The following is a 13,210-nucleotide window of genomic DNA, read 5'->3' as shown; positions in this document are numbered from 1 at the left end:
GTAAGTCCAGTACATGAGTCCTCGAAGACAGATAAGTGACAGAAAGTCTCAGCATGTTCCCCTGTGATAAGAAAAATAGAGCAATTAACAACTTTTAAACCACCAAGGCATGAAATGTGAAACCTGGCTTAGTAAAATAATCTAAATAAAATATTTTAAATAATATTTTTTGTCCAGCAGATGTTTTAGACTCTTAATGTTCACAAGGAACATATTCCTTCAATGGCAATTCTAATCCAAAAAGTGAGAGAAATATTCTGCATAGTAGTATATTTTATCATGAAATAAATTTGAATGTTAAGAAACACTTTCTGGTTTAAATTTTATTCTCTTTTTCTGGGGAAGGGAAAAAAAAGAGAAAAAAAAAAAAAAAGAAGAAAAACACACCCAAATAGCTAAAGGAAATAAAGTGAAGAGATGAAAGAACAATTATAAACCAGAGTCATTAAGCTGCCAAGTTCAAAACAATTTCCTTTCCCATTTTCACACAAAGATTCTCTCTTGGATTTTCATTATGTTTTTACAATCATAGGTAGATTTTATTCATACCAACTAAAAATTGTTAGGTTATCTTCTATTGTACTCCTTCGATTTTCTGTTGTTGATTTGTTTAGGATTTTCTTTTTCTATTAGAATTTTTTTTCTTTTTTTAGTCTTTGAAGACTGGGAGACAACATATTATGTAGCAATATAGTAATAAGTAAAGGAAAAGTTAGAAAAGGCAGTTCTACGGAATGTAGCCAAAACCCCTGATCACAAAGACATTTACAATAATGCAAAATCTCTGATAAGTAATTTTCCTTAAGGTTAAAGTAAAAAAAAAATTCTTCCAGTGCTTTCTGAGATTAGAGTAATTCTGAAATTATCCTATACAGCTTGAAACAAATATGCTGAGCCCCACTACTGATACTCTAGAAACATTCATATTGATACTATTGAAATGTTAATAGATATGGAGAAATTGTTAGCTAGATAAAGAGGAAACACCTAAGAATGTTAATTGGAACATTCCAGATAAAGAGAACAGAATTGTTTATGCTGTTTATAAGAATAATGCCTTCTACATATATCAAGATAGAACTTAAAAGTGTAAAGCTACAGGAGAAAGAGAGGTGCACACAAAAAACTTTCATTGCAAAGACAAAGAAGAGTGAATCCATATTGGACTAATTGTCTCAAGTAAAGCACCAGTATAGATACAGGGAAAAAATAAACTATGTGATTCTGATTTTGAAATACAGGAAAAAAAAGTGTGCTTCTAAAAGCAAGCATAAATGGAACATTTTTCCTAGAGTATTTGCCATCTCAAAAGAATTCTTTGTTTGTGTGAACTAAAGATTGTGCTATAGAAGCCAAAAAAATAGAACCTTTTGAAAAATTCTATGAAATAGATAAGAATTATCTAAATTAAGTTTTCTTGAATCTGTTTCTTGAACTGTTAAGTCATACTTTAGTAATGTCTCTTCATACCAAAGTTTTAAATTTATTTCAGTCTATTAACTTTTGGGGTAGGTGGGAAGTAAATGAATGAAATCCTGGAGAAGAATAAAATTACACAGTTATATAGTCTTTCTTGAGCTGGCCTTAAAAAAAAAAAACAAAAAAAAAAAAAAACAAACATATTTTAATTGTTTCTAATTTTTAATTTTACTGTCTTGAAAATTTTTCTGACTACATGCATAGTTCTTCATTTTTTTTTTCTGTGAAAATATTAGATTTCCATAAAAGGCATAGGATCAATTCTATATTTATCTTTCTATTTCAGTCAGTGGTGACAAGGTGGGGACTGACTTGACTAAACAGTTTTCTGCTGCTATATGGGCTTGTCCAAAGACAGCCTATCTGTTTTGTATTTTCCTGCAATCCAGAAAAGTGTAAACCCCATTTTTTGTCAGTGCTGATGAGATGCTTTTGGGTATCCTGAGGCACATCAGTTTCTCTATTGCTTGTGTTTAGCCAACTGACTCAAGTCTTACTATTATATGAAAAGTTACTTTAAGAAGTTACTGTAGGATGTAGGAAAAAGAAATCCTAGTGAAGATTTGGGTTTTTTCAAAGTTTTCTTCATCTTACTTTTTGTGGCTCGATAGAATGTACTGCCTCGCTGAAGACAGCGGGAGGAAGATCTTTCCAAAATGTTTTGTGAGGATGACGAAATGGTATTGTTGTATTTACTTAAATGGAATATAACACAATTGCATGAAAATAAAACTGAATGACTAAATTAGGTACAGGTGTTTCCAGTAAAAAACATACAAGTACCTTTCTGTCAGAACTAGCTATAGATCTGCAGAAAGGCATTCATCAGTCATTAGTGTGAAGGTTGAATGGGGATGCTGATAATCACAGTCAAGGACTACAGTCTATGAAAAGCAAAGGATTTATTAAAAGAAACTTTGAATACTCAGGATTGTCTTACTCATGTTTATCTCTATCAATTAGAGTTGTGTTTTCAGTGCTCTAAGATAACATCTTTCCTAAAACTCAGTTTTAGCAGAGAGGAAATACTGTTAAGGGGGAAATTCTGCTTCATTAAAACATCAGGTAATATTTAATTTTGATGAATATTTTTGTTTGTTTCATTGTGATAATATTTATTTTCGGAAGGAGGTGGTGGTATAACTTGTGATATGCAGAAAAAGAACCAAAAAGGAGTAGAAATGGGAGTGACAGCTTAGGAAAGAGTGTTCTGAAACTGGTATTTTTTTTGATCTAGCTTATAAATAATAGAGAGGATAAAATGCCACTGGAAAAATAAAGGTGCTATTGAGACTCTGAATTGCACAAGATTCATAGAAAGTAAATATTTTTAATACACAATTTATTAAATATTGTACAAGTCTTGAAAATACTGCATCATTCCTCCATCATCCCCTGATGAAATAGAATTCTTAAATTACAATGAATCAGCCTAAGGCCAAGTAGAGAATGTTTCATTTACATTAAAACGGTTTAAGAAAAAGATCAACACAGGAGATAAAGAAAATACAGGAGAAGGGAGGTGAAAACAACAAAGTGAATCATTATTTGTGATAAGATACACATGTAATTGAAACTCAATTCCTGCAGAGAAAAAACTGGGAAGTAAATTAAAACAGGAGAGTGTCAATGTTGAAAAAAGAGTGTGAATTGAAAAGCTTGGTTCCAAGATAATTTCCCAAAGGTAGGGAAATTACTAGGTAAGTTGTCAATATCATGGGTTTTTTTTATAATTTTACACTTTTCCCAGTTTGTTTTCTGTTTTATAATCAATAACTCAGTTTTGATATGAAAAAAAATATTTTCAGCTGGAGGGCACACTAAAATTTAGAACACATTAAACTGACAGTTTTTGGGTCATCACATTTTCCTTAAGTGTTAAATAGCGTTAAACTAGTTCATACAAGTTACCTTTTCAGGAAACCTGTGTCTTATGACAAATTTATGTGACTCAGTTTCTTATTTGTGAGCTGATATAACAGTGTGGATCCCAAGATGGAGTTTTGTCATCTGTGAGACCATGGCACAACAGAAGATGCAGGTGTTAATACTTTCCAATGTAACATCAGGTTGCAAAATATTTTATTTATTTATGAAGGCTATTGATAAATTGAGTTTTTTTCCTCTTGAAAACCAATGGCCATTGTTAACACATTAAAAAAAAGGCTTCCTTTTTTTTTGTACAGGTATTGCTGTACAATTGAATAACATGATAGTAAAGAACACCATAGCCTACAAATTACTATACAGTATTGCTAATTTGCCAGTGCTAAGGACCACAATAATTTGTGTTAACTTCTAGATTAGTGTGGCCATATGGATCAGAGAAATAAAAATCATATTACCTTGTTATATGTCAGGTATTTATTGATTTCGGTGCATTTTAAGCTATGATAAATCTCTTTAATATGTCTATAAACATTCAGCAATAGATTTGACAAAGTATCCATGCTTTTGTAAAAGGAGAATAAAATGAATAAGTACCAGCAACACCTAAAAACAGATGTTTTTGGATGTAATTAATTGTAGAATTACAGAACCATAAAAATATCTAGTCTGGAATAGACTTCCAGGGCCCATTTGGTCCAGAATTCTGTTGAAAGCAGGGCCTTAAGTTAGTTATTCCAGGGCCCTATTGCAACACCTTGTCAAGCGGAATCTTGAGCACTTCTGGAGAGATAGGTTCCATCATTTCTCCAAGCAACATATGACAATGATTATTGGTTGTCACAATGATTTCTTATCTTCACACAGAATTTTTCTTTATGCACTCGTGTCCGTGGATTTTTGTCCTGTCACTGCGAATCCTTGTGAAGATATTCATCCATCTTCTCAGTAGTTACCTTTAGTTTAATGAGTGTAATTGGAATATGGTTCCCCTCCATGTACACCAGACCAGACGTCTGTTCTCAAGGTGGAACAGACCCAGTTCCTTCAACTTCTTCTTCATATCTTCCCAAGATATCTCATCATCTTGGCAGTCATGTATGGATATATCAATGTCTCTCTTAAACTTAAACTCCATATGTGACATACCACATGTTGAGTAGTGTGGAATAATCACATCCCATAGTTTGCTGGTATATTTCTCAGATTGACATCTGGAAGCTATTGCCCTTCCTTGCTGCCAAGACACACTTCTGAGTCACACTGAGCCCTGGGAATTCCAGGACTTTTAATCAGATTTGCTCCTCAGCTATCAGACCTTAGCCTTTAGATACAAAGATTATAATTATTCTGTCCCAAGGGTAGGATTTCACACTTATTTTTTGTTAATTTTTATGGAGTTCTTGCTGGTCTGTTTTCCAGCCTGAAGAGATCACATTGAGTGTGACTCATTTGTGCAGACTCATGTACTTCCCTTCCCAACTTGATGCCATCCACAAAGTTGGTGTGTATTCAATTTCCATCAATTTTGCTATTCCTCTGTCCAGTCCATATCTTAGCAGCTCATTAGCAAAGGAACTGTGATCAGAACAAATGCCTGACTGAAATCAAGTCAGATCATACCCCCAGTTCTACCTTCATCCACACAGCTCGTTGTTTTATCACAGAAGGCAATTATGTAGAGATCAAAAAATATTTATTTTAATCAGGTATTATTATCGTGAATTTTAATCATTCAATGATGATCTGAATTATCAGACTTAATTACCTGATTATGCTATGTTTAAGTATTTCTATGACCTTTTCCTATCCAATTTTCATATCTAAAATTAATTAAATACGTCTATCATGAGGTAACCTTTTACAATGTGAGATCACTCACTTAATACAATTTGTCTAGTTAATTTAAAACTGAGATTTTAAATTTAGTTCACAGAATACTTGTCAATAGAGCTATTTTTTTTTTTTGACTTAACATATCCTACGTGTTGAATATGAAGTTAAGATCTATTATTCATTGAAAATCATAGAATTTTTTTATGACAGATATACTTGTTCTGATGTTTCTATGTTTTCAAAGGCTTAAATATGTACTTAAAATATTCTGTCTAAATGATAAATTTTTCAAAACTTGCATATATGTGCACTTCCTCTGAGCCAGCCTTGCATATTTAGTTTTATAAATTGAGTTTAATTTGCATTTTCACTCCAATATTTTCCTTTTGATTCTATTGAATATTGTCTTGTGGAAATATCTTGTCTTGGTTACAGTGAAAATAGTGAAATAACTTGTTGTGAAAACAAAGCCTATACTGAAATGATAGTGAAAATGATAGAGTTAGGAATAGCGTCATCTAAGTAGCATCATTAAAATTCCTTAGGGTTCTTCTTTTAGTCCTTAAGCTAGCATGTTACTCAAGCATGTGTTTAACTTCTATTCAATGCTTAAGTAAAAATACACAAAATGTTAAAGAGATCAAGGATCTTTTTTCTTTCAAAATCCTGTTTCTGAATGTGTAGTAATTTTGTTATGGTTGGTAAAAGTTTAAGTGGGTGGAAGTGTATGTTTGTCAGAGGCATGTATTTACGTTTCCAGTTGAGCAGGGTTAAGGGAAATTGTCACAAAATTTTTTTCTCTAATCATCTCTTCAGAAAGGCATGTTAAGATATGTGTTAAGTACATCACAATGTTTTACACTGCTTGATCTCAACTGAATATGATCTAGAAATTTGTAAGGATATATTTTATCTATTTCTATAGAAATTAAATTGTAATTTAAATTGTAATTTAAAAATACTTACTGCAGCATAATTTGCCTAAGACTTCTCTAGAGTCTGAATCTAGTAGGGTTAGGTCTTTTAGGTCAATGCAGTAAACACAATGTTTTACTGCCGTCTCTGGAAAATAGTTGTTTCTTCTATGCTGAATTTTGAAAGCAAATTTATTATCTTGATTAATATTATGAAGCTGGGATGTTTTAGTCTGAATGTTTAAAGAATTCTTTATCAAATTGTTTTGTAATATGAAGATTAAGAAAAGGGGAATGTGATATTTCATTTTATTGTGCCATATTGCTTCTGATAATCCCCAAATAGTTCAATAAAGGCTGGAAAGCTGACCTAATAATTTTGTCATTTTTGTCTCTTAGGATGACAAGCACAGACCTATGGAGTACTGTGTTCAGTGTACAGAAACCTCAGAAAGTAAAGAGTTCAAGAACAAGATCTTATATTGTTGCTTATAGATACAAAATGTCTGTTTTATGTGAACAATTGCACTTTTTATGCATCATCCCTATTTCCTCTTTCTTCCATGAAGAAATTCCGATTCCTTGCTTTTAAACCTATTATTTATGTATTTGAAGACAATTGTATCAGTCAGCATTAAATTCAACAAACCCAGATCTTCCAGTGACTCCTGATCAGTATTTTCTCGGCTCACCCTTAGTCATTTTTACTGCTTGTCTTTTGATATTCTCCAGCAAAATTCTTTCCCAAAGTGCTATGCTCAAAGCAGGCAAAGTGTTTCAGGTGAGGGAGTATTGTTACCAGTAGATTAATAACTACTCCATGTGTCTTGGTTTACACATCTCTATTTTTTCAATTGCAAAGAAAAACTACTTTAAGCATGGTTAAGTCATCTTTAAATTGTTATGCATCATAATCTGAAGCTTTTCAAACCTTTTATTTATCCAGTCATCTCATATTTCTTCAAGAAATTCTGCTTATGTGTATGAGAGACCTCATCCTTATAGAATCACTTCATTTTTTAGAACCCTTTTAAAATATTAAATTTAATTTGAAATGTTAAATTTGTGCTATGATGTGCTTTTAGTCCTACTCTGCTTAAGATAAGTTTGAAATTTAAAGTCAAAATGTATGTTATTAATTGGAAAGTAAACTAATACTGATTTTAAATTAACTTTCTGTTGAATTGAAATGATAATATGGTATCTAAAAAAAAAGATCTAACATATTATCTCTTATCTGTCAGTGGACAGCAATAATCATCAATCAATAAAAAGCAGGGAAAGTGTATGATGATTTTTTTTCCGAAAAACATTCTTCTAACATTCATTCAGCTGTGGCTTAGAGATTTCCTGTTACATTCTTCTGGTCTAACATGTTATGTCTAATGAAAATAAAAAGATTCTTATACATTACATTGTAAATATTTGAAGAATTCTTTAATTTTTCTCTTTTGAGATCCACACAATTAAAAAAATTGCAATGTTTCTTAAGCACTCCACAAATTTCTGAGGGCTGCTTGCCAACATTTATTCTTAGAAATAGTTTGAATGGATTCCAGATTTCTCATTTTCTTAAAGAATATTACAGACTTTGTGTGAACATCAAAGACATCTGTGAAAAACTGATATTAAATACCCATCTTTTATGTAGTGTAATTACTGAAAAGCATCGTTGTATTTTCAGGCTGTCTCCTGATGACAGTGATATAATTTTGCTTTTCTCTTCTGAGACTTGAATTGAAAAAAACACCCTATAAATAACTGAAATAAATAATTATTTTTAGGTGACTTAAATTCTCTCATTATCTTATACATATTGGTCATAGTTTATATCAGACTGGCTTTGAGGATATTTGCCATTTCTTTATGATGCCTTTTAGAGCAGTATAAGACAGCATTTACCATCCGGTAATTATTCAAAATTCGAATTTAAATTGATTGCTAATGGCAAGACTCTGCTGGCCATTCTGGAAGAACTGTTGCCTTGGCTGAAATATTACCTGAAATGAAGAACAATCTCTGACCACCTGGGAAAAGGACATATCATACCTTAATGACAAGGGCAGAATGAAGGTTGCATTATCACCACTTTCTTTCATGAGTTGCAGATAAATGTAAGAACAAAACTCTTTAAATGAAGTTCTTGATTCAGTACAAGAAAGGGTACATAAATCACTGCATGCTTCTTTTCTTTATTTATTTTTCTTTATTTTATTTTATTTTATTTTATTTTATTTTATTTTATTTTATTTTATTATTTTATTTTATTTTTTATGTGAAGAGCCATAAAGAAGTTATGGTTCTGGTTATAAGGGAAAAATACTGATATAAATACATTTGATGAAATACTGACAGTGAAAATGCCTGCCTGACTGGAATTGTTAGACTGGAAACTAGGCCTAGGAATCTGTAGCATCCTTTATGAGCACAGCTGGTACCTTTCAAGTACAGTTGGGTACCTAGAAACATTATAGATACATCCTGAGGTACCAGAAATAAGCCAAACCCCAGAGAACTCTAACAGCAGTTTATAGCCTGAAAAGGTGAAAAATAGTTAGTTAGAAGGGGAAAACATCATGAGAAAGTAAGAACCAGTAACTGCAACTGGCTGTTCTAAAAGCAAGAACAGGAAAACAGTCTGGAAAAATAAAAAATTTATCCCACAGAACAGAAGATACCATCATTTATTGGGTTCCAATTGAAAAAATATAAATTGCCATCGTCTATTTGCTGCTTGAAGTGGTAGTGTCCTATGATCTCTTATGCCTCTACAATAAAATTATGATTTATTTTTCATTAAAAGTGCATCTTCTCTTTCTGAGAACTCTCTGAGCTGCATATACATTTCCCTTTCTTCAAAAGTCTGTGTGAACTTTTTACAAGATCTTGAGCCCTCACTGGGGACACCAGCTGGCTCCAAACTCATGTGGATTGCCTCCCCTCTGGGACTTCCCCTGGGGTTTGTTCAGTTAGTTCTCACACTTCTGGGACAGCTGAATCCCCTCTGGGTTTGGTCCTCTTCTGAAATCTGTTTAATGCACTTTGCTATTGCATATATTCATATCATTAAACTATCGTATTTGCTCTTACATTATTGATAAGTCACTTTACTACTGATAAGTTTTTAGTAACCTGTAATTTTCTGAAATTGTTGTTGCTGCAGTTATCTGTTCCTGATATTATTGCTGCAATACTGTTGATTGTTGCTATTATTGATTACTGCCACACTATTTATTGCTGATAATAAAACAGCTGATTATATGTATATATCTATATTAGCTTTATTAATAATATATATATACTTGACAGTGGCGATTTTTTTTTATACTTCTGATAATGTCTAATCAAGTAGGGAAATTCAGACAATAAAATTTCTGTGTGCTTGTGTTTCCTGGATTCCCATGAACCTATAGCTGTGATCTTTATCACTAGCAGGCTGGGTAACCCTTTAGGCTGTGAGACCTATAAACAAACTTTATGTCTGAATCTAGAAAAATAGAAGAACAAGAAACAAAGATTATTACTGATTTTTGCCAGGCTTGAATTCTTTCAAGAACAAGAAATAAAGCTTTAAAGACATAAGTGGATTCTCATGGACGGGTTTTTGAGTAGAGATTTAATTTTCTCCTATGATTCGTTTACACCTTGTGCTGGGTTTGGTTGAGGTAGAGTTAATTTTCTTCACAGTGGCTGGTATGGGGCTGTGCTTTGGTTTTGTGCTGAACACAGAATTGTTAATATAGTGATGTTTTTCTTATTGTCAAGCAGGGTTTATACAGAGCAAAGGCCTTCTCTGCTTTTCACACTGCCACACCCAGGTAATGGAGCAGAAGGATGGATTTTGTCTTCCCAGTCATCAGTATCATGATGGGGCCCTGCTTTCCTGGAGATGGCTGAACATCTGCCTTCCCATGGGAAATAGTGAACTAATTCTTTGGTTTTGCTTTGCTTGTGTGCATGACTTTTGCTTTCCCCATTAAACTTTCTTGGTCTAGATCCATGAATTTTCCATATTTTATGTTTCTGTTTCTCTCTCTGATCCCACTGGTGGGAGAGTGAGTGAGTGGCTGTGTGGGGCTCAGTTGCTGGCTGGGGTTAAACCATGGCAGTACTTTTTGGCAACCAATTTGTGGCTCAAAGTGCTTGAGACAAAGACAGATCTGACTGGGATGTATCCAATTGAACTTGGATGTACTAGATTTGAATATCTGTTAGTGCTGCTTAGCTAGTAATCAGCAGGCTTCTTTGCTTGCCATGGGGCTCACTTTCTTGTGTTTGTATTAGAGTCACTTGTTAGTGGCTGCTTTTTGCTTTCACTGCTTGCTGTGGTGCTGTACTGTTTATCACCTTACTGATTTGTGCCTGAGAACATTTTGATAACAGCCATTGGCGATGCGCCTGGGCTGGCAGGTGGCCAGAGTACTACTGTTGTTTCTGTGCCACCGTACTGGACAAGCTGGAACTTCAGAACTGTAGTTGAAGGCACTATCATGTATGAAAGAATCCCATACCAGAACAGGTGGGTGCCTGAAGAAGGATGTGACCCTGTGAAATTCCTGTGACAGAGTAGGCTTGCTGGTAGGACTTGTGACCTCACAGAGGACCCACACTGGAGAGGCTTGTGAAGAACTGCAGCCCATGAGAAGGCCCCATGTTGGCCAAGTTCAAGGAGGACTATCTCCTGTGGGTGGGACCCCACGCCAGAGCAGGAGAAGCAAAGATTCACTTATAGCTCATGGTGAAGACCATGTTAGTGCAACTGGGCCCCTGCAGCCCATGGAGTAGTATTCTACAACAGGAAACCATTGTTGCAGCCAGGCTGGGGACAAGGGGAGGAGTTCATTGTAATGTTAAACCCTAAAACCAAGGCCAAAAGGACCATCAGTGGAGATTGTGATGGAATTGTCTTTAAATTTTTGTAAGCCATTATTTGGGTTGATTATTACAGGAATTACTAGAACAGAAACCACTCAAACCAACACAGGAAAAGCCTTACAAGATGCAGTTTCAGTGTGTCAGTGATCTGACCTGAGCTGGCTTTGGTGTCCAGTAACTCAACATCACACTTCACCTCTCTTGTCTGAAGTGACCACCATAAGAGATGAAGCCCGAAGTTGTGGACTAAAGTAATTCAAGAGGAGAACAATATCTGAGTATTATATTAAAGAAGAGGAAGAGAGGTGGTAGGTAGTGATGTACTGAATGCTGTGGGACCTGAGAATGATGTAAGTGGTATGGAATAAGGGGTGGAATGTGCTGGTTTTGGCTGGAGTAGAGTTAATTTTCTTCCCAGTGATTAGTATGGAGATGTGGTTTGGATTCATCCTGAACACAGAGTTGATAACACAGAGATGTTTTTGCTATTGCTGAGCAGGGTTTACACAGAACCAAGGCCTTTTCTGTTTGTTGTACAGTCACACTGACAAGGGAGTTGGGGGTACGTGGGAGATTGGGAGTAGACACAACCAGGACAGGTGACCCAAATAACCAGAGGTATATTCCAGACCATGTGACATCATGCTCAGTATATAAAGTAGGGGGAAGACCCCCACCAAACAAAAATGTACAATTGTGCACGACATTGAAAACGTGAGAGCAGTACAGGTGTCTTAGTGAATTTAACTAACAGTACTAAATAATCATAACATCAGCTAAATGTTAGTAGCGATTACTCCTGGCAAGCACTCACTAAACTAAAAAGAAACAAAATTTATTTAATAGCCTTAGAACATAGCAGTGAACAGAATTAATATCTAAAGCTGAAGCAAGCAAGAGGTGTACTATTTACACCTGAAGATGTTTGATGGACAAGGTTGGGAATGATCCTGGTGCAAAACCTGTGGTTATGGCAGAAAAACTGCTCAATAAAATCAGGAACCAAATAAGATTCCTGTCCCCATATTGCCACATTCTTTAGAGGTTGTGTGCATGAATTGTACAGAAGCTCTGGGAACACATTTGTAGTCAGAGGGATGCTGTCAGTCAAGTGTATGCCACTGATAATGAAAAAGAGAAATTACTGTTTGGGAATGATTTGTTATTGAAGTTCTGTCCACTTCTCAGCTTAATCCATAAAACCATTTGACTCTAGTGAAGGAACAATATCCCATGTAGTAGGCTGATAAGAGAGAAAGTAGAAAATACTGTTATTTGCTGTCATGGGAAGATCAGCAGCTCCTGCTCTCTCTTTTTGGCACTGTAGCTGCTTAGAGTAGCTCTATCTCTGCCTATCATGCCTGTCTTTTACCATGGAACTATCATTTCCCAATTCACCGCTTATATCCTAGATCCCTACTTATGAGCTCAGTTCTCTGGAGCAAAGAAATTCATTAACAATGTGTTTTGGGTTCATGTGGCAAGGGTTTTGTAGTGAGGAGTCTGTGTGTGTGTATGTGTATGTGTGTGTGTGTGAATGGGGAATGTGCAGAGGTGGCTACTATAAGAAAACACCAGAAACTGTTCCCATGTCAGACACAGCCAATTCCAGTCAGCCCTAAGATGGACCTGCCTCTTGCAAAAGCTGAGCCCATTAATGATGTTGATAGTGCCTCTGTGATAATTTATTTCAGAAAAGGAAAAAAACACAGTGAGAGTGGACTGGTAAGATGGGAGAAACAGCCTTGCAGACACCGAGGTCAGTGGAGAAGGAGATAAAAGAGGTGATCCAGTTGTTGGAGCAGAGATTCCCCTGGAGTCTATCGGGAATACCATGTTGACACGGATTGACCTCTGCAGCCCATGGAAGACCTCACTGGAGCAGATATTCACATCCTCACACTAAAAATTTAGAAGAAATTATGTTCTTATAAAAAAATGTTTATCTACAGCAATTAAATAATAACTGGACCAAAAAGTTCTCAAGAATGTGCTATTGATTACAACACATTACAGATACTACCAGTAATTCTAACAGGTTGAGCAGTTACTTTTCTTTTGTGGCAGATCTATGAAATTTTAGGATAAGTAGCCTACATGCTTTAAATAAAATAACTCTACATATATATGCTAATCTCACTACATAAGAGCAGTGTAAAGCTGCTACGGACATTTCAGGAGTATAGGATACATTCTATTTATATAGATTCATTTGATTC

At 34.8% G+C, this 13,210-nt stretch overlaps 1 long non-coding RNA gene across 1 annotated transcript; it reads left to right on the top strand.

The window, feature by feature from the left end:
- The first annotated feature begins 10,775 nt into the window (after positions 1-10,775).
- On the top strand, positions 10,776-12,925 carry LOC128788792 (uncharacterized). Its single transcript, XR_008431202.1, has 3 exons — positions 10,776-10,865; positions 11,065-11,299; positions 12,686-12,925. It is a non-coding gene; the product is annotated as an uncharacterized LOC128788792 (long non-coding RNA).
- Positions 12,926-13,210: the final 285 nt, after the last annotated feature.

The sequence above is a fragment of the Vidua chalybeata genome, chromosome 5, assembly GCF_026979565.1.
Source record: "Vidua chalybeata isolate OUT-0048 chromosome 5, bVidCha1 merged haplotype, whole genome shotgun sequence".
In the NCBI taxonomy this organism is placed as follows: Eukaryota; Metazoa; Chordata; class Aves; order Passeriformes; family Viduidae; genus Vidua; species Vidua chalybeata.
This window is presented reverse-complemented; position numbering and strand designations above follow the sequence as displayed.